The sequence below is a fragment of the Canis lupus genome, chromosome 16 (genome assembly GCF_011100685.1).
Source record: "Canis lupus familiaris isolate Mischka breed German Shepherd chromosome 16, alternate assembly UU_Cfam_GSD_1.0, whole genome shotgun sequence".
Lineage (NCBI taxonomy): Eukaryota > Metazoa > Chordata > Mammalia > Carnivora > Canidae > Canis > Canis lupus.
In genome coordinates, this window is record NC_049237.1 from 56,347,083 (window position 1) to 56,373,765 (window position 26,683).

A 26,683-nucleotide genomic window follows, 5' to 3' on the forward strand; every position below is an offset into this window, starting at 1 on the left:
TGGGTGGACCCCATGGGCCATTTGCCTCCACTGTGTGGCGGCAAGGGGACCTTTGTGATTCTCCACACGAGTCACCGAGGGCAATGACACGGATCAGTGTTGGCCAAAGTCAATGTGCACAGTGTTAGAGTAAGTTAAAAGTCAAAAAATGACCTGTTAAACGTGTGAGCATGAAATCCATCATTATGGTAACGGCGACAGGAACACTTTATTGAAGGCGCAGGGCTAGTGTCCTTCACAAGCATCGATTCCTGCAATCCTCATAATCACCTACAGATCGTCGCTGTTCCATTTATAGATGAAGACGCTCGGGCTTGGAGAGTCCCAGAGTCACTCAGGGAGTGAGTGTCAGGAGGATGGAGGTTCCAAAGTCAGACTCTGCAGACCGCCCCCCTCCACCGCCCCCCCTAGAGATGGTAATGATACTTACTCCTTACTACAGACTTGGGATGGGAGGTGCTTTTGCCACTTTGCAGCCAAAGAAAATGACATTTGGGGAGGTTAAGTGGCTTGCGCCAAAACCACGGTTTGAGACATAAGAAGATACGTAATAGGGCAAATGAGTGCAACTGACTGAATGGGAGTGTTGCGGATTCCCCTTCAAACCTGGACTGTCCTCCACAACTCTAGGGGTTCCGGGCTGGACCATCTCCGTGCCTCTCCCGCCATCCCCATTTCAAGCACAGCGTCTGTCCTTGCTCTTGGGCGCTGGCGGGCTTTGCGTGGCGATATTGCACAAGAGTGATTGGTCCCAGTTTGAGTCCCCCTTGACTATCTCGGTGGCTGCTGCTGCTTTAAGATAACGCCCTGCTACGCCTCCACCCCGTTCTGGGGCTCTTATGCAAACAATCCTCAATTATTAAATTTCATTGAAGTGTGCCACAAATCACTCCTTATTTTACAATATTCTACATCTTTAGATGTAGCACAGAATTGAGTAAAGATTTCTTCAAAAACCAGAACATAAAACATTGCATTGCTTATTTGACAGCAATTTATTTTGAAGGCCTCGTGTGTATTCATGGGGAGAAAAAAAGCAGCTATGATAAAACCATAAAGCAAAATGCTCTGAAAGGTTACATGACGCTGGGCCGTTTAAGTTGCTTTCATCTGTTGCCTAAGAAACTGGATTATATAACTTCAAACATGCAATTCAAAGACATAAACCTCTAAATTGCATTCTAAGAGTTAGTACATTTCTGTGGTGGTGACAATAAAACTAATTGAGAACAATAAATCGGCGTTCAAAGAACACAGGGGGGGGAGGAGGGAGGAGGGCGGGAGGGCGGGGGGCGGGCGGTGCGGGTGGAGGGGGGAGGGAGGGCGGCGGGGTGGAGGGGAGGGAGGGAGGAGGGGGGAGGAGGGCGGGAGGGGAGGAGGGGGGAGAGGGAGGGGAGTGAAGGATATTTCTTCCTCCTTCCTGAATCCTTCATTAACTTCCTTCCTTCCTTCCTTCCTCCTTCCTTCCTTCCTTCCTTCCTTTTTCTTCTTTTTTTTTCCCCCCAGGCTCCAACCCATGTGCAGAATGGTCCCAGACTCCCTGCCACCCACATGCTTAATGAGTGGCCTTACTCAGCTCACTTAACTGTGTGTGGCTTCTGTAAAGGAGGCCTAGCAACATCCACCTCACAGAACGGCCATGAAGTTAGACAACAAGTGTTTGTCACATACATAAGGGCGATTCTGGGCACGAGACAGCTGTGTAAGTATTTGATTTTTTAAAAGGCTTGTTTTTTTTTTTTTTTTTTGTTTGTTTGTTTGTTTTTTTTGGCGTGTGTGTCATTGACCTGCAGCTCATCCTTGATAGAGCCAATACAATCTACACTTTGCATGGAAATTGGTTTTCTTTTGAGAGAGGCCAACCCAATGAGACCAGAGGTAGAACGGCCAGGTGGTGACCCCTGCCTACCTGGGTAGATTGGCTCCTGGGAACAGGACGCATCGCCTGTTCTTTCTTTTGCTAAGAGTAGACCCTGAGGAAGTAGACTTCATTATGACAAATCAAATGCAGGTGACACTTCACTCATCTTGAGTCTTCTAAAGTCGCAGGCCCACATTTGGGGGGGGCGGGAATGCATGTACGTGTCCCTGGAGCAGGATATGAGCAGTGACCGCAGATTGTAAAAGTGACCCGGGGAAGGGGGACAGTGGGGTTCAGGAGCAGGAAGAGCGTCCATTACCAAAGCTGCGAAGGTGACAGAGAGCAGCGTCCCTGCGCCATGGAGCACCCACAACATGATTCCTCCAGATGCGCTACCAGATTTTTCTTCCTTTCATTCTTTTCTCTTTTTCATCCTCATTGTCAAGATCCCTGGACCCTTCATCTCTGAAGGTCATTCTATCACTGATTTCTTCCTGGGCTCTGCTGTTGAGTTTCATGCTCTTCTACTTTATTCTCCTTTATTTGCTCCTTTGGGAAAAGAGTTGTGCCACCTTCGAGGATTCTTCTCCCCTGCGGAGCTACCATTTGATCCATCATGAGGCCAGCAGTGTAGGTTGTGCAATAAAGTTTGGATTGAAGACACCTAGCATACAAGGAGCGTTCCCTGGAAAGACATGCGAAGGGGGGGGGGGGTGCTGAAACCAAGCGGTTGCATGGCAGGATATATTGGGAGTCAGTAAGTGAGACTGTGAATGGAAGAAGTTTTTGAGATCAGTTTTGTGGGTCCTTCTGTGGCTCCCAGTGGCCTCATCCTCCCAGACAGGTCCTGGGCTCTTCTATCAGGCCCTAGGCATGTCTATCAGCCGGGTCACCCTTGGTGACAAATCAGTCATCCTCCCGTCTGACTGGAGTCCCTTCTTTCCCTGTAAATACCTGTCACTTGCTCAGCTTGTGTCCTTGTCTACACAGAGATGTGGGTTGCTTGGGAGATGCAGAGACCTGGAGTCCTTCAAGGGGTGCGGGGGATGCATCTGGGCGTCTCGAGTGTCTTCATGTGAGGTGCTAGGACAGGTTTGGAAGGAGGCAAAGGGTGGAGGCTCTATCCTCGGTCTGTGTTAAAGATAGAGCATGTTAAGAACCGAAATGCCATGTGTGTTTTCTGGAGAGAAGCTCCAGCAGGGGTGAGTGGCAGGTGCAGCTAACGTGCCGGTCACTGTTCTCATCTGTCCCCGACCGCTGAGGGACATTGCAGGAAAGCAGAAGGAACACGGGGCCAGAGTGCAGCTCTGATCCTCCCTGAGCCACGTGTCTCCAGGGCACCATGCCCTTTCGGGGTTCACATGGCCTAAACGACAAGCGTATATTTTCAAGAATATTCTCTGCTCCCCAATTTGATTCCGCTAGGAAATAGAAACCAGTAGCCCAGCACCCAGCAACTAGGGCCATTCCGTCGATTTTCCCTGGATATTGCACTGAGTTATAATTGGAATGAAAGAGATGGGAAGTAACTATTAACTCTCTTATGGGGCCCATATCCTTAAATTTGTGCAGACTTCAGGAAAATAAAGCTCTCCTCTTTTCATGGGTGTGGTAGGAGTCCATCAAGTGGTTTATCATGCTTGTAGATTTTAAAATAATTTAGAAAGACCTCATAATTGCTTACTAAATATTTATGGATGAACTATTATTTCTATTTTTTTTTTGTCTGGGAGGTACAAGACAGATGACCGACTTAGGTCAGAGAGAGCTGGGTGTCTTATCCATTACACTACCTTGGCCATTGGACAATTATGCATCAATCCAGTGGTTTCCAGGAATGCAATATTCTCAGAATGAAAAATCCATACATTGTCAAATTACACCATCTAGTACTTTTAATAGACTAGGAATTCCAGGAAAGTATAGTTAACTTTCATTTTTAATATATGGGAATGAGAGAAAAAGGAAGGCATTCAAATAAACCTTTATCTCCTGTGTCCTATAGTAGTTCTCTGAGTGAGGGGTGTGTGTGTGTGTGTGTGTGTGTGTGTGTGTGTGTAGAGAGAGAGGTAGATATAACTTAAAATCACATTTAATTAAGTTAATTAAATTGCATTTAATTAATTGGTTAATTAAATCATTTTCTTTTTAACTTACACATTGAGGCATTCTGGCTGTTGGCATCCTCTTTGGAGTCCAGGCAGACCTAGCGCTTGGGCTGGGTTATGGTCCTTGGGCCTGGCCTGGATTCAGCTGGACACTTATCACAGGTGACTACGAATTACGTAATACCAGACACACGTGAGAGAAATAGTGAAAGTGTCAGAAAGGGTGAGGAGAAAAGAGACAAGCTGGAAACAGGATACAGGCTAGGGTGAGGTGAAGGGCTTCAGGGCACTGTGTCAGGGACCCACCTCACTGGGTGCTGGCCGCAGGGGTCAGGTCCCACTTAAAGTCAGAGACTTTCTCCAGCAATGTGATCGACAGGCCTAGGACCTTTTGCCACAAAACCAAGCACGTGAAATGTCCAGCTCAGCATTTCCCCACCCTTTCCCTTCTCAGCATATTGACGAATCACGTTTGAGGGCTGTATGGGCTGTGTGTTTGGGGTCTGGCCACAACAACACGGAATTCACCCCTCAGTCTGCCTTGTAGTAACTGATGGCTTTGCCCTTTGCCTTTTGAGCCTTCCTCTGGACTAAACGAGGAGACCCCTTCGTTCACTTTTCAGATGAGTGACTTTAGATCCGAAATGTGAAATGCAAAGTTCGAGCCCTTGTGGGAAATAAGGCATGTTGCTCATCTGGCTTTACGTGAGGTCAAAGATTCTGAAGAAATATGGACACGTCCCAAAGTCCTTGACCAGGAGTAGCCCTGGAGAGTTCCTGGTCTCATCAAAGATGACAGGAGCATTCGCAGACAACTGAGATCCTATTGTTGCCTTGACCCAAACGTGTGACTGCCTGAGTCACTCTGGTCGAAAGGGGAATCTGTTTATTAACTATACGCAAATAAGACAATTGTGATTGCTTTGGAGAGATTTAACACACATATTTGAATGAGCAGCGCCGGGGCCTTGGGAGCACAAAGGTTGGGCTGAAAATCTTGGTTGCTTGTGTTTGCTCCATGTCATGTGTGTTCGCATCTTTGAGTCCCTCACAGGGCTCAGACCAGTTCCCCCTTCCCGTTAGTGTGAAATAAATACTAATTAACAACAATAATTTGATCTTAGACAAAAGAGTTTAAAAGAGAACAATGAAGGTATGGAGCTATTTTCTTCAGAGAAAGTACTTAGAGCCTATATTAATATAGTTGAAGAGACTTTGCAGTTCCTTAATTAAATTCATTAATTCTTTTCATATTTATAGTTAAGAAACATTGAGTTAATGCTGACCTACGCTTAAATGTGTGCAAACCGAATGTTCTTGTGCACCGTGGATGAGTCAAATAGCATTAATGTTTATTGTGGACACTCCTGCCTGTCTTCTCCTTTCATAATAATCTGTAATTTCTGATTGGGGAATCGGTGAGATTTCAGAGAAGTGGATTCCACCCCCCAATTTAAGGAATGAAACATAGGACTGCAGCTGAATGCATTGGCATATTCTGACTCCTTGGCCATGTGTTAGTTGGAGTGGGATGTGACTAAAACCCTTATAATTAGAATAAATCTCAGGGTGAGTATTAGTCAGTGTTCTCCAGAGAAACAGAACTGATGGGATTTATATATATATATATATATATATATATATATATATATATATATATATATAATTATTATGAGGGGTTAGGTGACAGGATTATAGAGGCTGACAAGTCTATTGTCTGCCATCTGCAAGCTGGAACCTTGGGAAAAACAATGGAACTGGGGTCCAAATTCGAAGGTCCGAGGACCAGAGGACCTGAAGGTGCAAGTCCCAGTGCAGGGACCGGAGAAGAAAAAATGAGAAATTGCAGGTCAATCAGTGAGGCAGGAAACAGGGCAAATTCCTCATCCTTCCGCCTTTTGTTCTGTTCAGGTCCTCCGTGGACGGGAGGAGGCCCACCCACACTGGGGGCGGGGACGATCTACTTTACTGAATCCACCAATTCAAAAGCTAATAACTTCCAGAAACATCCTTCCAGATACATCAACAAATAATGTTGAATCTGGGTGGCCCATGGCCACTTGGGTCAACCATGTATTTAACCATCACAGAACATTTCCTGAGACACCTGGAGAGATGATGCTTTCCTTGGGTGGATGGGAATAAATGAGGAAGCAAGAAACCCTGGGAAATTCTGGAAGGCACCTTGAGACCATCAGGGGCCCCGGGTGACACCGGGGAAGGCAGAGCAGAGAGGCCCCGGAGGGCCCTGCTCAGCTGCTCTGGGGCTGACTTGCTCTGTACACATCATCGTGCGGGTCGCAGGCTCCCCTGTTGCTCAGTATCCTTTGGGTAGGAGCTTCTGGAATTGGCCACGGACTGACTCCTCAGGGAAATGGAGTGCCTGTGGTCACGCCGCCCTGGGAGATGGTGGTTCACCCTGACAGGTCACCCCCAGAGCTCCCCAGAGCTGCAGCACGTTCCCGGCTGCTGAATGGGTGTTTCCTTCCATTGGACTTGGCTGGGTTGGAGGGATATTGTGCTTTTCACAAAACAGGAACGTGCCCTCTGCCTTGTACTCTTTATGAGCTGTTCTGTTTGGCTGCAAAGCAGATGGGCGGGTTGAAGAGAATCAGGAGGGTCCAGCTGCATCGTGGGACGCTGGCCTGCAGACACTGGGGGCTCAGCTTCCACCCGCAGCCCCAGGTCAGCCTTGTCAGACCTTCTAGGTAAACCTAGACTATCCCTTAGCCTCTTCTAGGAGGATTAGCCGCTTTCCCAGGGTCTCACGCTGTGGTTTTTCAGAAACACAATATCCCCGAAGGCCTGGCTGAGTTTTATCAACAAACAAGAACATCTATATAATCGCAAATTTTGTCAAGTTGTTTGTGAGCTTTTATCTGACAATAATTTACTCTGAGTGGGCTCCCTGGTCCGAATTATTAGGTTTATCACCGCTCATGTGCAGACTTAGTGCGGCTTCACATCATCAGACGATCCAGATCAACCAAGCTGTCCCACTGCTGGAGTCCTCACTCTCACGAGGTCTCCTCTTGACCCATGTCACCAGGTGTCATGTGTTCCCCTCGCTCTCTTCTCAACCCTCTGCTGCGGGGGCCTCTGCACCAAGAGTCTTCCCCTTGAAGGTGATGAGGGATGGGAGCAGAAGAATGTTCATCGTTAGCCTGGAAGGCAGATCTCCAGCCCGCATGCTCCGATGAGGATCAAATACCCGCTAGGGGCTATGCCCTTACAGGGGCTCCTGACTGCCTGTGCATCTCACTCATAGTTCATATTGAACTGAATGATAAGCACTAGAGAAATCTTTTTTAAAAAAGATTTTATTTATTTATTTGACAGAGAGAGAGTGTGTGTGTGCACAATCAGGGAGCACGGCAGAGGGTGAGGGAGAAGCAGACTCTAGCCAGCAGGGAGCTCGACATGGGGCTCGATCCCAGGACTCCGAGGTAATGACCTGAGCTCAAGGCAGATGCTTCACCAACTGAGCCAACCAGGTGCCCCCGGACCAGGGAAATCTTGGGAAAGTAGTTTTATGGGTAGAAATTCGAAGAAGACATTTATGATGTAATAGTCCCAGCATGTCCCCTCCCCCTGAGCACTAAGCATATGACCACCGGCTTCATACAGCGAAAAAGCAGCTCTTTATGTCCAGGCTCCTGTCCCCAGGCTACCAAAATAAGCCAAGTTGTATGGCAAAGTGTCTCAAGAATTCTTTCCTGACCTTTGCACCCAACAATCCTGCAACAGAAGTTTCCTTTGCAGGATGCAAAACCATGTGTGCCAACTGATGCCTGCAGGAGTAAAGGAGAAGAGCCAGGATTTTTGCAGATGAGAAAGCAGCTTGAGGAAAATGAGACGTTGCACACTTGGTTGTGGTTGAAAGCACAGTGTCTGGGTCATGCCTCGGCCAGTCTCCTGGCTCACCTCCGTGAGTGTGAAGCTAATGTCTCCCAGCCTGGGAGACATTCAGTCATTTGTAAAAAGGAGATGATTGGGACTCTCTCCTCAGAGGGCGGCTGTGAGAGCACACAGGGAGGTGCTGTGGGTCTCGGGTCTGGCCTACAGCAAGGTCTCAGAAAATATCACTCACGCTATAATTGACAAAATATTGGAACTCGGATTCTCTGGTTCCTAGTCTAGTAGTATTTTTACCACAGCTCGTTTGAAAACCTCAGGCTTTTTCATAGTACTTAAAACTACCCATGGGGCACCTAAGTGGCTCAGTTGGCGGGGCATGCGACTCTTGATTTCAGCTCAGGTCATGGTCCTGAGATGGACCCTGTGTCCTGCTCCATGCTCAGCATGGAGTCTGCTTGAGATTCTTCTCTCTATGCTCATGTACTCGCTCTCTCAAAATCAAATCAAATCTTAAAAAAAGCAAAAAACAAAAAACAAACCTACCTAAATAAGACACCTAGACAAAGTACAGTAGGAAAGTCACATCCCCAATGAACCATGATCTACTTTCAACAGTTGACTCCTCTGTAACAGTACCAGACCCTATCCTGTATGCTCCACCTGGTTAGAATCTATGTGTTTTCAAGATTAGACTTTGGAATTGTTTCCCCCCGCCCCAAGGGGCCTCTGTGAACACATGCCCTGTGCTCACCACCTGCTTCCCCCAACACAGACCCACTTCACATTTCCTGCAGATTTTTATACATGTCTTTCCTGAGCTCCCACGGATGCCCACCTGGGTGCCATTGGATGGGTGGTCTCACCTCATCATCCCCAGGCCTGACTGAAAGAGGTCACAGTGAAGGGACTTGGGGACAGTGCCATGGGTTCCAAGGTTAATCCTTTTCTATTGAACATCTATGACTTTTTGAAATATGACCTTAATGAAAATGCTTTTCTACCCTTTGAACTATTTGGTGTGACCTGATTTTTCTTATATCAGCAAAATAGACCAAGCTCCAAGTAGAGCATAGAAGCCTCAGAAGTCAGGACAACACCCAGCAGCAGATCAGTGAGGGCTCGTTGGCTGGACTCGCGGAAGCTCTGTGTCCCGTCGTGGCACACAAAGGGAGGAAGACATCTTCATTGCCAAAGACTCAGAAATGTGGGGTTAGGGGAAACCATTCTTTTCTGTGCCCCTGAAGTCACTGGTATCCATAACTTACCCCCCAAATGCTCTGTCTTAGCTCAGGCTGCTGTAACAAAACACCATAGACTGGGGGGCTTAAATAACAGGCATTTCTTTCCTGCCCGTGTTGGAGGCTGGAAGGCTGAGATCTGGGAGTTACGTGGTCAGGTTGTGCTGAGGCTTCCTCCTGGGGTTGCAGGTGACTGTCTTCCCGCTTTGTCCTCACACAGTCTTTCCTTGATGTGTGTGTACGGACAGAGGAGAGAGAGAGACATGTCTCTTTCCCTTTTCCTACAAGGGCATTAATTCCATCACGAGGACCCCACCTCATGACCTTATCCACACCTTGTCACCTCCTAAATGCCCCATCTCCAAATACCTTTAGGTATACAAACCTTTAGGCCATAATGACTCTTCAAGGATGCATATACCCCGAACTTTCCTGAGGACCAGCAGTATTCTTTGGAAAAACAAAACAGTGAATATGCAGGGTGCTGGAAAACTGCTGCTTCATTTGTCCCCTGGTGGGATCTTGCAAGGTGATGGCCACAGATGTGAGCTGGGAAGAGTTTTGACCACTTCAGTGAAAAGAGGGGTTGATCTTTATAAATGACATCTTTTCTAACTTCCAAACTGATACAGATGTCACCTTTTATTTATTTTTTAACCAAAGTGCAGGGTAGGTACATGACTGCTTTTGTATTAATCTCTTTTGGCTGAGGGTACTTTTATTGTTCATTTGAGAAATGATGGTTCATTTTTGTGTGAGTGCTTCATAGCTTCATAAGGTAGCACTTGAAAGGCCTCTGTGGCCTTCATCCCTTGGCCTCCACCTGCTGCTATGATGTGGGAAGATCCAGTGTGATTAGGAAAAGAGAGAAACTCAGTCTCCAGGAATCCTAGTCTTGCACCATGTTAATGGCTCCTGGTTCTTGGTGGTGAGTTGTCGAAACCAGCATTTTTATAATCTGCTCTGTACAAGCCAATAAGCAGAAAGAGGACCCTAATTAAAAGCAGCATGCACATGTCGCATGGCTAATTCCGATTTGTTGTGGTGATTTAATTAGAAACCACTAGAAATTTGTCTGTGCTCTGATGTTGGAGCCCGCAGGATGCTGGCCCTGGTAAGCATGGCCTGATGGTAGAGATTTGGCATTTGAAAAGAGAGAGGATCATTCTGAGGAACTCCAGCCTTGCTGCTTCATGACAGATGAGAACGTCCTTGGAAACGGGGCCTTTTGAAAGAATATGTTAATTCTTGGAGAGCACATTTTGAATACCCGTGTGCATCACAGTAGGAGATAACCTGCAGGAATTATAGGTCAGACCCTGTGGATCCTTCAGAGTGGGGCCTGTGTCTTAGCCCTTTCTAGTTTTATGGCCCCTAGCAGACTCCCAAACTCATGGTAGGTCGTCAATAAATGCTTGTTTGTTTGTTTTTCAATAGTTTTTTAAATTGAGGTAAAATACCAGAATGTAAAATTTACACTTTTAACCATTTTTAAGTGTATAGTTCAGTGGCACTGGGGATGTCACATTGCTGTGCAGCCATCCACCGTCCACCTCCAGAAGTTTCTATCTTCAACGGAGACACTGTGGTCATCACATAATAACTCCCCATTTCCCCCTGCTGCAGCTCCTAGAGACCCCCATTTTGTTATCTGTCTCTTGGAATTTGACTACTCAAGGCACCTCATTTGAGCATGAATTTAACAATATTTGCCCTTATGTGGCTGGCTTGTTTCACCCAGGATAGTGTCCTTAGGGTTCATCCATGTTCTATCATGTGTCAGAATGTCCTTTCTTTTTAAGGCTGAACACTATTTCATTGTGTGTTGTGATGATTACTTTTATGGGCTAAGGGATGACCAGAGAGTCGGTTAAACATTATTTCTGGATGTGTCTGTGACGGTGTTTCTAGGGGCGCTCAGCATTTGAATCGGGCTGGCTCACGGTGGTCACCGTCACCAATGTGAGTGGGCATTGTCTGATCATTGAGGGCCTGGAGAGGACAAAGAGAAAAGAAGAGGGAATTGACTTTCTGCTTGACCTGACTCATCCATCTCCTCCTGCCCTCAGACATCCGCTTTCCTGGTTCTTGAGCCTTTGGACTTGGACCAAATTACACCACCGACTTCCCTGGACTGCCAGCTTGCAGATGGTGGCTCATGGCACCTGTCGGCTTCCAGAATCTGGTGGGCCGATTCCTATACTGACTCTCCTCCTCTGTATCTCTCTCTATGCTATCTTGGTTCTGCTTCTCTGGAGAACTCCAACAAATCTGTCCAACAAATTTTGTTTATCCATTCATCCATCTGTGGGCAACATGGGTTGCTTCCACCCTTGGTCTACTGTGAATAACGCCTCAGTGAACATGGGCGTACCCATATTGCAGTGCCTGCTTTCAATTCTTTGTGAGATATATATATTTACTATTCTTTAGACTGGCCCTGGTAGTCCATTTGGAGTGAGAAGAGGTGTAAGAGCTGAAGTATTTCTTCTGGATTGAGCCCCATAGTACCCGTGTGGATTGACCTGCCGGTACTCCACCCGTCCCCCTGCACACCTGTGCCATGGGAGTCCACCGTCCAAGCTTGGGCTGCTCTAGCCCCATCTGGAATGCTTCTCTTCTGTATCTCTGTCCAGTTCTGACACCCTTCAAAGCCACTTTGTGCCAATACCCACAAGGCCTCCTTGACTGGAGCAGAATGCATGCATCTGTCTCCCAGGCAGAGGTAAGACCAACCGGGGAGCTTCCTGACAGTCAGCCAAGTGTGATTCAGCAAAATCACAACCTCCTCGAGGGCTACGCCGTGTCTTCGGCTGAATCCCAATGTCTCAGATCTCTGTGGCTGAGTCATTGGGGGTCAGAGAACAATCCAGGGCCCATGAGCTTGAGTATATTCCCCGGGAATGTTGGCAGCCTGGAGCTGGAGCCAGACCATGAGCTGGACCTAAGAAGCAGAGCTTAGGATCTAGAGGTAAGAACATTAGGAGGAGGCAAGTAAGTGCGGGCGCTGGAGATTAGAGCTGCGCTCCCTGCGTGCTCCCTCTATGTCACGGAACACCAATTTTAACATGTGAGAAAGGCAGCTCATAAATGGAAACAATAAAAAGCCCTTGGTCCCAGAGGGTTGTTGATGCAGCGTTGTTGATGCAATGCCTGGAAGGGGAGACAACATTCACAGCCACGTTTCCTTGGCCCCACAACCTATCTTTTCCGTTGTGTACCTACTGCTTCTCCCTTTCTCCTAAGAGAACTGCTTCCTCTTTCCCTCGATCAGTTGCCTCCACCTCCCCCTCTTCTCCCATTGCCTTTCTTCCTGTGCATCACTGACTTCATTCTACTCAGAAGTCATGGGGTTCCGGATTCTGGTTCTGAAGTAGGGGGCTCTGTGATCCTGACCGTCTGCTAGACTCAGTTTTTATGTGTAGAAACATAGGGTCTGTTATGGACTGAGTCGTATCCCCCTAAATTCCCATGTTGAAGCTCCAAGCCCCACTGTGGTTATGCTTGGAGATGGGGCCTTGAGGTAGATGATTGAGGTCGAATGATCATTGGGATGGGCCCTAATGCAGTATGAGTGTGGCCTCGTAAGAAGACGGAGAGACACCAGGGATGTAGGCACACACAGCATGTGAAGACCCAGCAGGAAGGTGTCTGTCTGCAGCCACGGAGAGACTCCTCAGGGGAAACCAGCTCTGCCGACACCTTGATCTTGGACTTCCAGCCTCCAGGACCGTGAGAGAGAAACTTCTGGTGTTGACGCCCCTCCGTCTGCGGCAGCTGGTTATGGCAGCTCGAGCAAACTAACCAGGGTCAGCCTAGGGTGCGGCTAGGACGTTTGCTCCCATCAGCAGGGATTTTGTTTGTTCACTGGTATTTCCACCATCTAGAGGGGCAGCAGGAAATGGAAATCTATGTTGGGTCGGTTGAATGATTCTTAAAAATGTCTGTGTGGTCCTTTATATAAATAAGCTCCTGGGTGGAACCCTAATATAAACAACAACAACAGACGAAACCCTAGCTGTTCTAGGTCAGGGATTGGGAACGCCACCCACCCAGCCTCCTTCTGTGCCTGAGGCTCTTCCTCAAGACGTGAGCGGGGGGTGGGGTGGGGAGGGGGGTTCCACGTGTCACCAGAAGGTTCTTGTTCTCATCATGAGAAAGAATTCAAGGACAGAAGAGTGCAGTGGGTCTCACATCTCACAGCCTCGCTTTATTAAAGCAAAACTATACTCTGAAGATGGGAAGCAGGCGGGGAAGGCAGCTGTGCCAGGAGGGTCGGGAGGGTCTTTTTCTTGCTCGCATGGCTTATGGGACGTAGCTAGGGCGGTCTCTTCTGAGGTCGCTCCCGGTCATCCAAGTATCGCCTCCTACAGGATGGGACAAGGAGTTTTTAAGGCCTTTGGGGTCCTTACTGGAAGTGCCATGGCAAGCACCCCCTGCCTGGGGCGTCAAGGCAGCAGTGTCGGGGAGCTCGCTGGGGCAGAGCCAGGTCGTCTCCTACCCCACAGCAGTTACTGCTGCAGCCGGTTGCAAGTGTGGGGCCGGATGCACCTGCAGCGTGCCCGACGTGGTGCTTCCCGGACGTCCTCCCTGCCTGTCTTTCTAACGCGGGGACGGCTCATCTGTGAGGCTCCCCCCAGCCCTGACACCTTGTTAGGTCATTGAGCCAATGCCAGGGCTCCGGGGGGTCGGGGGGAGGCTCCAGCTGGGGCAGTCCCGCGACCAGCTGAAGCAAAGGCACCCTGAGAAGCTGCACGGCCCGTGCTAGGCGGCTGTCGGGTCTCTTGGGTCCCTCGGAGAGGTGACCTGCCTGACATCTCTGTCGTCTAACCTCGAGTTAAACCGTCTCTACAACCGATAATGGATGGTAGTCTTATTTCCTTTGAGTTGGTAGTTTCCGTTGCGGCTTTGGCCTACCTGCTCCCCCCGCACCCCCTACACAAATTACCTGGTCGAGTAAGAATTGCCGGCGACCCCATCCGCAGTTACTGATCTGCTTTCACGCTGTAGCGCCGGCTCCTGCCACGCGTGCCGCTTCCCCCTGTTTGTACCCCCTCCTGCGCCCGACGCTGCTAACAAAGGCGCTGCGTTTGGAGCACAGGCTCGTCTAAAATAGAGACATTACATGTTGTTGGAGGGAGACCCGGCGGCGGCAGTGCCGTGCAAGAGCCAGCAGCCGGCCCCCTTGGAAAGTGTCCTGGACGGGGAGGACCTTCCTCGTGCATGTGCCGCCTTTGCCAAAAGTGAGCTTATGTTTTTGTTGTGGGAAGTTTAGGGAGAGTTGTCGGGTCAGCCTCTCTCATCAGGAAACCCAAAGGGGGGAAAAAAAAGGTTGTGGCCTCCGGGGAGAAAGGGACGTCCCTTTCTCCCCGGACGGGGACACAATACAGAGCCCCACGTTCCTGTTGCTGTCAGAGGGGAGAAGCGGGTTATTAGAATAATAATCATAGTGACGATAATGATAGTAGGAAGACATACACGTGGGGCATGTGTTCCACAAAACAGCAGTCACCTGAAGTTAGACATGGAGAGAATAAGAGATCCGGGCGCCCACGGAGGGGTGGGGAGGAAGATGGTCAGGAAGCGGCTGGGACGCGCTACAGGTTAGACCTTGGGGGAGGTGGAGATGACACGCACGTTGGTGCCTACGAGCCGCACCCGCCCTCCGGCGCTGTGTCCCGCACGTGGTTGCTTCTGGGGCCCCATCCGTGAGGGCGCCGACCCCCCGTCCTGCGCCGTCTGCCAGCCCGTTCGCTGCCACGGGCCTGTGCCTCCTGCCTCCACCGGCCTCCCCTTGCGGGCCTCCCTGGCACATCCCTGCAGCCCTGCGCTGTCACAGGCGGTGGTGGTGGTGGCCGCGCCTCCCGTGTGGGCGCGTGTGCTCATGTGTTCTCACTTAATCTCAGGAACATTTAAGGATTTCGAGTCCGTGCTTCTGCAGGGCGCCGTGGGGTCCTCACTGGAAGTGCCATGGCAAGCACCCCCTGCCCGGGGGCCAAGGCAGCAGAGTCGGGGAGCTTGCCGGGAGCCAGGTCGTCTCCTACCCCGTAGCAGTTAGGGCTGCAGCCGGGTTGCACGGGTGGGGCCGGATGCACCTGCATCCCGTGGACGGTGTCTCCCCACTAGGTGGGAAGCCCGGCCCCGGCGACGATGCCTGACTGTCCCCCCTTCCCCGCCCCGTACGCAGTAGACAGTCGAAGCGACGTCCTCCAGGACGGGCGGTCCACCATCCTTCCAGGTGAGCCTAAGTAGCCCCGCGAGACGGATGCGTCCCCCGGGGGGCAGGAGCAGCTGGAAGCCCGGGAGCCTCGCATTTCTAGATCACTAGTTAAAGAAAAGGAGGATGCAGAACGAGGAACCACGTGGGTAGGAACTTTCAATTTGGGGAAAAGAGAAAAAAAACAAAAAAAAAGAAAAGACACCAATTAATTTCATCTCCTTAGTGATCGTCCGAATAAGGTGACGCAGCTCCGGGGCTGCCTGCTGCCTGGCCGGCGTGTCACTGCGGGTCCCGGGGGGGGAGGGGTGGCTCCGTCCAGGGGCGCTGTGCTCGCGCGTCCAGCAGCGGCCCCGCTTCCTGCTGTGGTGACAGCCCCTCCTAGGGCCCCGGGCACCTGCCGCCTCGGATTCCACGTTGGTGTGGACCGGGGTGTGCAGGCAGGTGACCTGCCCCAGCTTCGGGCTTCGAGACCTCGGGCCGTGACGGTACCGGGACTCCGCCCTCCAGCTCACGGCAGAAGCTTGCCCCCCTCCCGCGTCTAGCTTTTTGGGGCCCTCCACGGTGACCGATTGCTCAGGCTTCCGGCCTCGGCTGTCCCCTCACAAGGTGCGCGTCTGCCAATTTCTTCTCTTGGGGGACCATTTGGTGCCTCCAGAAGCTTCTCGTTCCCCTCGTGACTCAGCGTCAGCGCTGCCAGCCGCCTCGGACAGGGACACGCTCATCCCTGGAAGGACGGGAGGTCCCCAGAGACTGGAGCGGGGTGACGTGGACACTGGGCCGGTCCATGGTGGCAGGGGTGCCTCGGTGGACCCAGCCTGGTGGTGATGGGGCCCGACGGGCTGGCTCCGACCTGGGAGACGCTAGCAACTGTGACACAAGCAGAGGCTACGAGGGAGCCCGGCCCCCGCTCCCGCCCGGTGGGCACAGGCCTGATAGGAGGAAGTCGGGCCCGACAGACTGGTGGCAGGGGTCACAGGGCCTTGCATCGTGTGTCGTGGAGGAGAGTGCGGTCAGGGACCACCTGAGCCCGGCCCCGCGGCACCGGCCCCGCGCACTGCGAACCCCAGGCCTGGGGACAGTCCGTCGTCGGCGTCACTGAGCTTGGGGGCCGCTGCTGCGGAGAGGACCTGCAGGAGCAGGCTGGCGGGTGGTGAGCAGACTCTGGGGGGAGCCTCAGGAGAGCGAGACCTCCTGCGGGGGAAAGAAACCCTTTTTGCATTTCTGGTGGCTCCTCCTGGCGAGACTCCTCAGAGCAAGGAGTAGCCCCGTGTCCAGAGAGCCCGGGCGACACCCTCGGAAGGTGGCGGGGGTGGGGGGGTGCTGGGCCGGGCCCTGCGCTGCGGGTCAGCGCGCAGCCAACGATGGCAGCAGTGCCAGCTCACGGCGGTCGGGCCCCCGCGGGGAGCACGTGGCCCCGACCAGAACCCTGCCTGTAGGTGCCGGGGAGGTGAACCTGCCAATTCCAAGGACTGTCCACCCAGCCCGAGACACGTGCTGGTGAAGGCGCCCAACAGGCCGGGTGGGAGGCACTGGGTGCTCTGAGCAGCTGCGGCACAGGCCCTTTCTAGAGAGAAAGGGAAGCTTCATGGGGCGGTGGGGTGGGGGGCGGGGGAGGAGCCCAGACCCTGGGGAATGGCACATTCCGGGCCCACGCGGGGGAGTGGAGCGGCCGCCCTGGAAGGGATGCTGTGCCCCGACAGCACGGGCCTGGCTGGCCGACTGGTCACGGCTCCGTGGGCCACGGACGGACTCCCGGCCCTGCCAGGTTTAAAGGGCACTGGCCGTGGTCACTATGAGCAAATGACTTTTCTTTCTTCTTTTTAAAAGATTTTATTTATTTATTCACAAGAGACACAGAGAGAGAGAGAGAGAGAGGCAGAGACCCAGGCAGAGGGAGAAGCAGGCTCCATGCAGGGAGCCTGATGCAGGACTCGATCCCGGGACCCCAGGGTCCTGTCCTAGGCTAAAGGCAGCTGCTCCACCGCTGAGCCCCCCGGGCATCCCGAGCAAATGACTTTTCTTAGGTCACAAGTTTCTGGGAGGCCAGCGGCTGTGGCCGGAGCCCTTCCCTGGCCCTGGGGCCCGCGGCAGATAACCCGGCCACGACTTCCCGCCCGCTCCTGTGATTGGACGAGGCTTGGGGGGTCGTGGCTGGAGGCTGGCAGGTTCTGCACGGCGGAGGCCCTTGCAGCTGGAGGGGGGCCTGCTGGAGTCTCGCACTTGTGCTCTGGCCCCGAGCTCGACCCCGGGCCCAAGCCCCGCGCCCGCTGCCCCCCGCCCCCCCGCCGCCCCAGCCAGCCACTCGCCCACTGAGCCATCAGAGGAAGCGATGCACAGAGTTGGTAAACGTGTGCCAAGGGGGACTTGCCGTCTGGACACACAGACCTCACAGGACGAGGTGGAGAGGCCGTCCTGCGGGAAACGCCAGTGGGGAAGAGCAGAGGTGCTGAGCCAGCAGCCCGTCCCAGCGCCCCGGCCTCTGAGGGGGGCCACGGTGGGGCCCCGAGTGTCTCGGCGAAGCCCTGGAGGTGTGGCCAGTGGGGGGACCACAGGCCAGGCCAGCAGAGCCAGGAGCCGTGCACGCCCTGGGGTTGTTACGCAGCAACGGTTAGTGAAGATAGAGACTCTCCAGGGGTGCAAACCCCACATCTTCGATGTTAGTGTCCCTCCTCCCACGGAGGCCGCCGGTGGCAGAGGCCCGGCAAGGGGCCGCCTCCCATCTGCATTTTGTAGAAGACACAGACACCCCAGGGCCCCTGGGGGCTCCTACACCTGTAAAAACAAAAACAGGAAGAGAACGGATGCTAAGCCCTGTTTTATTCCGGAGGGTAAGCTGTTTCCAGCCTTGGGTGCATAAGGAAATTGAAAATTAAAAACATATAATTGGTGATTCAGCTTTGCTTTTTTTTGTTTGACAGTCCCCAGAACGTGTGTTACGTTTTGGAATTTTTTTTTTTTAATTTTATGTATATATTGAGACACAGAGAGGGAGAGAGAGGCAGAGACACAGGCAGAGGGAGAAGCAGGCTCCCTGCAGGGAGCCCGACGTGGGACTCGATCCCGGGTCTCCAGGATCACGCCCTGGGCTGCAGGCGGCGCTAAACTGCTGCGCCACTGGGGCTGCCCCGTTTTGGAATTATTTGTATAAATGCAAATGATTGCAATAACGTGCAATGATTATCGCAGATAATTAGCATAAGGGCTAAACCTAGGAGAAATATTTAACACTCGGAATCTTCTGATTCGGGAAATTTACTAAGTCAATGTCTCTGTCTCAGCACACACGTACACGAAGGTAAGTACGCACCGGCTATGTCCGTGCGCGTGAGCAATAAATACTCTCAAGCATAGAAATGTGTTACAGGAGGAGAAAATTCTCTGAGATACGGACTGGAATGCAAGTTCAAGGTAGAAAACCAACTCCGTTTCCAACCGTTAATTAAATAAGAGATTAAAAAAATTAAATAAGAGATTATTCATGCGTCAGATTTGTTTTGCTTTTTACATTCCCCCGGTCATGTATAAAAGGGACACATGCCTTCCTTTCTTAATGTCCATATTTACAATAATACAGCAGAATTTGTATTAACGTGTTATTCTTCTGAAACGAAACTCCGGTAAACAAATTTCCTTTATTTTACTTTTTTTTGGGGGGTAAACAAATTTCACACATCAAATAAAGTATGTGCGAGATGGGGGACGTCCTGTGATTTTCTAAATTATTTTGCGGAGTCCGTATAAAGGGGGGGTTTGAAGACTACTGCTCTGTAATTTCAGCAGGGTTAATTTCCTGTGGGCCAAACTTCGTGAAATTTCCTCTAATAATGTAAAATATAACGAAGAGTAGTGAACTCTTAGAAATGTGTATAAATGAGGGATAGAACAACTGGGTTTTGAATATGAGAGGGGGCTCAGAATCGTTTTGGGGTTGGGACGCCCAGGTGGCTCAGTGGTTGAACATCTGCCCTCATGATCCCAGGGTCCTGGGATCGAGTCCCGCATCGGGCTCCTATCTCTGCTTCTCTCTCTCTCTCTCTGTGCCTCTCATGAAAAAAATAAATTAAATCTTTAAAAAAGAATTCTTTAAAAAAATTAAAAAAAAGAATTATTTTGGGGTTGAGTGCTCACGTGTCTGAGGCTTTATTTAGTCTTTGGTTCAGGTTCATAACGTGGTTAAGGATGAGGATAGACCACGTTTCTCACTTGCGATTGCCTGCTTGAAAATTCATACCTGAACGTCTGCATATCCCCTGCAAATCAACAGGAAGCGTCCTGAGTATTATATCTCATTGCTGCCTTCCTGTCATTTTTTTTTTTGTTTTTTCTTAGTCCAGACTTCCCGGCTTATTTGCTTTGAGCGTCTTGAGTTCATCTTTGCGGGGTTGAACGTAGCTCCATAAGTCACCTTAAATTGAACTTAGAACAAGGAGTGGTAAAAATAAATAAGCAGAATCGTTACTGAGAGGCAGCCCAGGGGCGTTCATCATCATTACGTGGGCTGAATACGTGGATTCGATGCGAGGTTCGTGAGGCTCAAGCTCCGAGGACCCTCGCCTAGCTGGGCCGGGGCCAGGGCTCTATACCGAATCTCGTATTTGTGGTTTCCTATTCTGACTTGAAGATGACTCACCCTCCCAAGGCCTAAGCTCCAGGCTCCATGGACTTTGCCTCTGCTCCGGGCCCGTGGCATAATGACTTTCAGGAGCAGCAGGAATGACAGGTGAAGACCGCTTGGGCCTATGATAGGCACCTGCCGAGGGTCCCTCAGCCCCAAGCGCGGGGTCAGCGCGTAGTCTCTGAAGGGTAGAACCAGACCACGCTGCGCTGCTGACCCCAGAGCTCGCTCCCTTTATTTCAGAGAGCCGGGAACTCCGGTTGGGTATGTAATGAAAGCTTTTTCTATTTCTTGATTTTTGTAAAGATTTTTTTAATGAGTGTTAATTATCTACTGGTTATCCTGAAAAAGTGCCACAATATATGAATGATACGCGTAAAAATGAATGTTGAGCGGAATAGAGACTACTCGGGAATTCGTTGAGTGTTTGACACGATGATCCCTTTCCAGTTGGGACCTTGGGTGATTCTAAACGGTGGCTTGGAGAGATGTGCCAGGCAAGCCGAGAGGCCCTTCCTGAGGCCGATCTTGCCGGAACAGGGAAGACATTTGCTCTGGTTGGTTGTGAGCTCCTCTGAGAGATGTGGCCCAACGGGAAAACCTGAGTTTTGTTTTTCTTAAAAAAAAAAAAAAAAAAAAAAAAGATTTTATTTATTTATTCATGAGAGACACAGAGAGAGGCAGAGACACAGGCAGAGGGAGAAGCAGGCTCCATGCAGAGAGCCCGATGCGAGACTCGATCCCGGGACCCTGGAGTCACGCCCCGAGGCGAAGGCAGATGCTCAACCACCGAACACCCAGATTCCCCCTGAAATAGTTTTTAATTGTTCATCACTCCAAGGCGGGGAGGAGTGGATTGGCTGTCGGGTGTGATGCCCGTTTCCTCCTGTCGCTGCGGGACGGAGGAGAATCTGGACAACGTAATGAGACGTCCCGGCCTGCGTTAAAGCGCACGGTGTGAAGTGTGTTAGCACCGATACCGAGCATGACCCCTTGCACCTGCCGACGTGTGTCGCTTGTCCGCGTAGAGTGGTGGCTTCGGACTTGCCCAACTATGTTATTTATGCTATTTGGGAAAAGAAAGCTCCGTGCCCTTTGCGTTGAAGCTGGGTGTCCTGGTTGCCGTGATTGACGCTTTCTCTGGGTGGCGCAGGGACGTGAAACCCGCTGGCTTCCCCTGCCCCTGTGCTTCGGGGCCTTTGCAGGGTCTCTGCGGCCTCCTCTCTGGTCTCCCCGGGTCTCCGTGCAGATTTACCTTCCATGGAGCTGCCCGGGGTGGAGCCATGGGCCGTCCGTGGCTCACCCGTACCTGCTTGCCCCCACGTGGGTGCTGTTCCCTGTGAGCTGCGGCCCCGTCACGGTTTATGTCTTCAGGCTTCGAATGCTGGTGCTGAACGGCCTCCGCCCCCAGTGCTCCCTCCGCTTCCGTCTGTCGCTCACTCTAGTCACAGTGTAGACTCCTCTCTTCGGAGGTTTTACTGAACGTCTCCTTGAACCATCGGCTCCAACGAGGCGCCCCTCCTTCGCGTTGAGCCCAGGATGTCTGTGTCCTGTGCGTGGGGAAGTGCGGCGGCCCTCGGAGGAAGCCAGAGTGAGGCTGGGAAGGAGGAGTTTACTATTCCTTTACTATTCTCACGTGTCCCAGAAAAGGGGCCACGGGTGGGGGGCACCTGGGGGAGCAGCAGGATGGTCGGAAGGCAGAGGGGGGCGGGAGCGAGGGAAAGGACGATGCTGGACCCTTTCCTGGGGTTTGCATGGGAAAGGCAGGGCGGGTCAATACGTGAGGACTGGGACTTGGGATCGTTTTGGAGGCCTGATGAGCAGGGCAGAGGGTGGCTCCTGCTGGGTGTTTGGGGCCGGGCAGACGAGCTCTGGCTCCAGGACGGGTGCGGTGCATGTGGAAGGACTTCAGCTCTCGCCTTAGGCTTGCCTTCCCATCCCGGCCCCTCTGCCTCCAGGGATGCCGTGTTGACCCTGCACCTTCCGCCCTTCACACTGCCCTCCCCTGGGCGCTCTCCTCCACCGGCCTCCGCCACTGGGCCTCCCGTCACCGTCGGTGACAACACTGACCCTCATGCTGCCAACGTGGCCAATAGCCGTGGTGGGCTCCGTGTGCACTCGCACCTTTCTGGGCCTCCAACGCTCCTAGCCCCACACCGTGAGCGGGGCGCTGTCGTTACCCTGCGTCTTGTAGGTGACGACTCTAGAGCCGTGTCTGGAGTGTGCCCTCCTCCCACCTGCACCCCAAGGGCTCCTTAGTCTGTGGACACCTCGTCTCTGATCCCTTTACCTGGCCGGGTTACATCGTGTGCAATAATACACGGTCGGTGTCAGACAGTTCGGTTTTATTTGACCCCGGGCATGAAAGTTGGGTTTTGTGGTTGTTGGTTTTTTGTTTTGATGTAGGAACTAGATGTTCAATAGTCCTCAATTTTGGACCCGACCCAGGTAAGCTTGTCCGGGACGCATGTGGGGACTTGTAGCATCTTGTGAAGTGGTTTTTCGTTCCCAGTGTTGATGCCTGTGCATGTCTGGGTCTCTTCCCCGTCCGTTCCCTGACTGATAAATACACACAAATACGAAGCACAGGCTTCCCCGCCAGGCGCAGGGCTCTTGGGGCTGGGCTCACGCAGCTCTCCCATCAGAAGGTCTCCTTGGGCTCAGCTTCTGCTGAACAGCTGCTCCCATTTTTTTCCTATGTATATATTTTATATATATATATTTTATATATTATATATATGTATATATTTTATATATATTTTATAAATAAAATATATATTTTATATATACATATATATTTAGGATATATAATATATAATATATATAATATAATATATATATAACATATATATATTAATCTTGTCTCCTTGGCCATTTCCCTGGACAGCCCTTCTGATTATTGTCAATATTTCTAGAAGTTTCTCCCATTCTCTCCACCTTTGTAAATCCTAACTCACCCATCCACATAGGCATTCCCAGCCCTCTGCCCCGCCATGGTACCCACAGAGAGTTGCCAGTAGGGCTGGGTGCTGCGTGCTGTGCTGGGTGAAGGTGCCATTCCTGCCTAGGAGGTGCTCATGGAGGATCAACACCAGATGCTACCCCACCGGGGTAGCTGTAGAGGTGGAGTAGGTGGCGATGGCGAACATGACCAGGCATTAAACGTGTGCTAAGTGCATCGTTAGCTTGACCTCTGGATGTTACAGGTGAGGAGACCGTGGCACCCAGAGGTGAGGTCACTCACCAAAGACCATGAGGCTGGCCAGTGGCAGGGCGGCCTCTGAATTCGGAGGGTCGCGTTTCTGAAGCCCCACTTGTAAGTGGTCACGACCTGGGGAGCCTTCCTGGATGCTGACCGAGCTGCACTGCAGTGACCCAGTGTCAACGGGAGGTGCCGCCAACAGCAGGTGTCCCTTGAAGTGTCACCACCACCAATCTGCGTCCCCCTGTGGCTCACTTACCGTGCTTGTGCTTAGGTGGGAAAGTTCTTTTTTTTTAATATTTTATTTATTTATTCATGAGAGACACAGAGAGAGAGAAAGAGGCAGAGACACAGTCAGAGGGAGAAGCAGGCTCCATGCAGGGAACCTGACGTGGGACTCGATCCCAGGTCTCCAGGATCACACCCTGGGTGGAAGGCAGGCGCTAAACCACTGAGCCACCTAGGGATCCCATTAGGTGGGAAATTTCTTTAAGTTAACGGTTCTGCCCCTTTATGACCCATAAGTGAAAAACCGTGTGTTGAAATCTCTGGTAATAAGAAGCATGGGGATTGTGCGACAAGGAATGCAAATGTTTTCGAAAGTTTTGGGAAATGAACGCATGTTGCAGTTTGAAAGGTATCAGTTGAAATGATATCGAGTTGCAATGACTTTGTTTTTTAAGATTTTTAAAAATTTTATTCATTCTTGGGCAGCCCGGGTGGCTCAGCGGTTTAGTGCCACCTTCAACCCAGGGCCTGATCCTGGAGACCCGGGATCGAGTCCCATGTCGGGCTCCCAGCATGGAGCCTGCTTCTCCCTCTGCCTGTGTCTCTGCCTCTTTGCCTCCATCTCTCATGAATGAATGAATGAATGAATGAATGAATAAATAAATAAATAAATAAATAAATAAATAAAATCTAAAAAGAAAAAGCAATACAGCAATACTGGCTACAAGTAAAAGGTATCTCCGCCTCCAGGGGTGACTCGGGCTGCTGGAGCCCCCACTGTTCTGGGCTCCTGGGGGAGCTTGTTCAGCAGAAAGAATGGGTTTGCAGGACAGAGCAACCAAGGGAGGAATGTTGGGGAGGCGGGTTGGCCGCAGCGCACGGCCAAGAGCAGGTGAGAACTCAAGCTGACCCACGGCCCCCGTGGCCCCCACCGTGGGAGCATCATGGCCTTTCCAGACTGCACACAGTTCTGTCCCCTGAGTCGCTGAGTGAAGAACACCCCCCCCCCCCGTCTCTGTGAAAAGAAACCACCCCCTTTTCTTTTGTGTCCCATGACTGCAGTCACCAATGGATGATTCCGGAAACACCTGTTGCCGTGTTGCCCTGTGGAAGGCCGTGGGAGGGAGGCCGGGGCCTGGGGTGATGCAACCACACCACACAGCCGTGGGAGGGGGAGTGGAGAGGCCCCTTCCTTGGGTCTTAGTGATGTTTCCTCAAAGCACAGTGTTGTGCAAACGAAACCAAGCACACAAAAACGTTGGTGCCCCTCCCAGTGGAACCGACGCTTCTTGAGTGCATCCATCCCCTTGGCCGGGGAGGGAGCCCAGCTTCCCTTCTCCAGTTGCCACAGGACCTTAGATGAATGGTCATAGCTTTTAGATGCACCCAATCCTGGGATTTTGCTTATTTAAATAGACTTTTTTTTTTTTAGGACAGAGTTTATCCTTGCCCTTCTGGCCTGACCTCTCGCTTGCTTGGATTCTGGTCCCCTGAGCCGATCTGCTAAAGCTCCTCTTCGCTGCTGGGCGTGGGGAGAGAATGGAGATGAAGACGCACAGGCCCAAGCTGCTGGGTGCGCACTTTCCAGTAGGTGCCTTCCAGGCACCCGACGGTTGTCACCAAGTGCAGAGGTACTGAGGCACAGCTGTGCCAGGACCTTCACTTACACAGCCAAACACCCTTCTTCAAAATAAAGAACAAACCACTCTGTTGCCGAGGCACAGGGGCCCGTCAGTACCCTCACTCACCAGGGCCCATAAAACGGAGCTGGGTGCAATGCTGTGCCTCGTGTGTGCACGAAGGAGCAGAGGTCCTGCTCGTGGACAAGGCAGGCTCACACCGGGTGCTGGGAGGCTGTGGAGGAGGATTTACCCACCACCCCCTTCTGCCTTCTGCTTTTTGGCATTCATTGTCTACACCAGACGAGCCTGCACCCCTGGCATAGCGCCTGTCCTTGGACAGTGACACACGGCTTTTCTCCGCAGGCCACTGCCTCCCGTCTGGTCGTGTCTGAGCTACAGCTTCATCAAATACGTTTTTGAGGCCGGAAGAAAATGTACAAATATGAACTGACTACTCGGTCCAGATAGTTCGGACACAGGCATGTTTGCTGTCCGCGAAAACCTCCAAGGGTGAGTATTGTTTGGTCCGTTTTCCCAGATGAGGAAACAGGATGCCACATAAGTCATGTAACTTGGTGGAGAGTTTGAAATGCCTTTGATGCCAGAGTCACCAGTTTATCAGCTCTTTTCTTTCTTTCTTTCTTTCTTTTTTTTTTTTTTTGCCATTGGATAAATATTTACGGAGGTTTTCGTAGGTGGACTCCCGGCCTAGTGGGAGAAACAAATAAGAAGTCTCTGCTCGCAGTTATAAGGGGGTTTCAAGGAGGGAGCCCGTGATAAGTAAAGTTGAAATTGGCCTCTGGAGAGGGAGGTGGGAGGTAGAAGGGAGAGAGCTCTGCTGGAGGTAACACGGGGTCGTGGCTGTAGAGGACCAGCCGTGGGTTCCCAGGTGGGGACGTAGATGGGCGGCTGGGACAGTGGTGGGCCTCGTGCGCTGACCAGAGTGTTCAGAGTGTCGAGATGCAGAGAGCTTTATGCTCAACCCTGGGACCTTGAAGAAGTCACCAAGGAGTATCCTTGTCTGGTCCTGCCCCATTATGACTTAGTGCGATGCCCTTGGGGCCCTAAGAGCCCTCTGTTAGCGTGACAAGAAGACAGTGATTGGATTCGCTTAGGAATGTCAGCAGAAGGTCCACAGAGAGGCTACATTTTTTTGAATTTCAATTTTCTTAACGTACAGTGTATTGTTAGTTGCAGGGGCAGAGCTCAGTGCTTCATCTGTTGCGTATGAACCCGGGGCTCATCCCATCACCTTCCCTCCTTCATGCCCATTGCCCAGTCACCCCGTCTGCTCACCCACCTCTCCTCCAGCAACCGAGAGGTCGTATCGTTGAGCTGGGTCTGGAAGAGGTAAGGAATTATTCCAACAGAGCACAGAGGAGGGCAGTGGAGGAGAGAAACAGAACAACAAAAATGCATGATGAATGTGTGTGTGTGTGTGTGTGTGTGTGTGTGTGCACGTCGGGCGGGGGGCGAAGTATCTGGTACTTTCCTTTGACCGTATATTGCAATGCTTTCTGGGGTTCTGTGCAGTTCCCAAAGCAGACTTTGATATTTAAAGCCATCTCAAAATGCTAAAAGAACCCTACTATAATGATCAAAATTTCTGACCCCCCTAAGTGGCAGGAGATGTCGATGAGAGATTTTTTTTAGTGTGCTTCCAATAATGCGGCGTGAGCAGCTCTCCGCGAAGCTCCAGTGCGTGGCTCAGCCTGCTGGTTTCTGGAACAA

General features: G+C 51.5%; 1 long non-coding RNA gene across 1 annotated transcript; it reads left to right on the top strand.

Annotated features, from left to right (window-relative positions):
• The first annotated feature begins 133 nt into the window (after positions 1-133).
• LOC111090197 lies at positions 134-26,296 on the top strand. The gene is made up of 5 exons (XR_005371144.1): positions 134-416; positions 1,507-1,702; positions 24,763-24,961; positions 25,316-25,462; positions 26,144-26,296. It is a non-coding gene; the product is annotated as an uncharacterized LOC111090197 (long non-coding RNA).
• Positions 26,297-26,683: the final 387 nt, after the last annotated feature.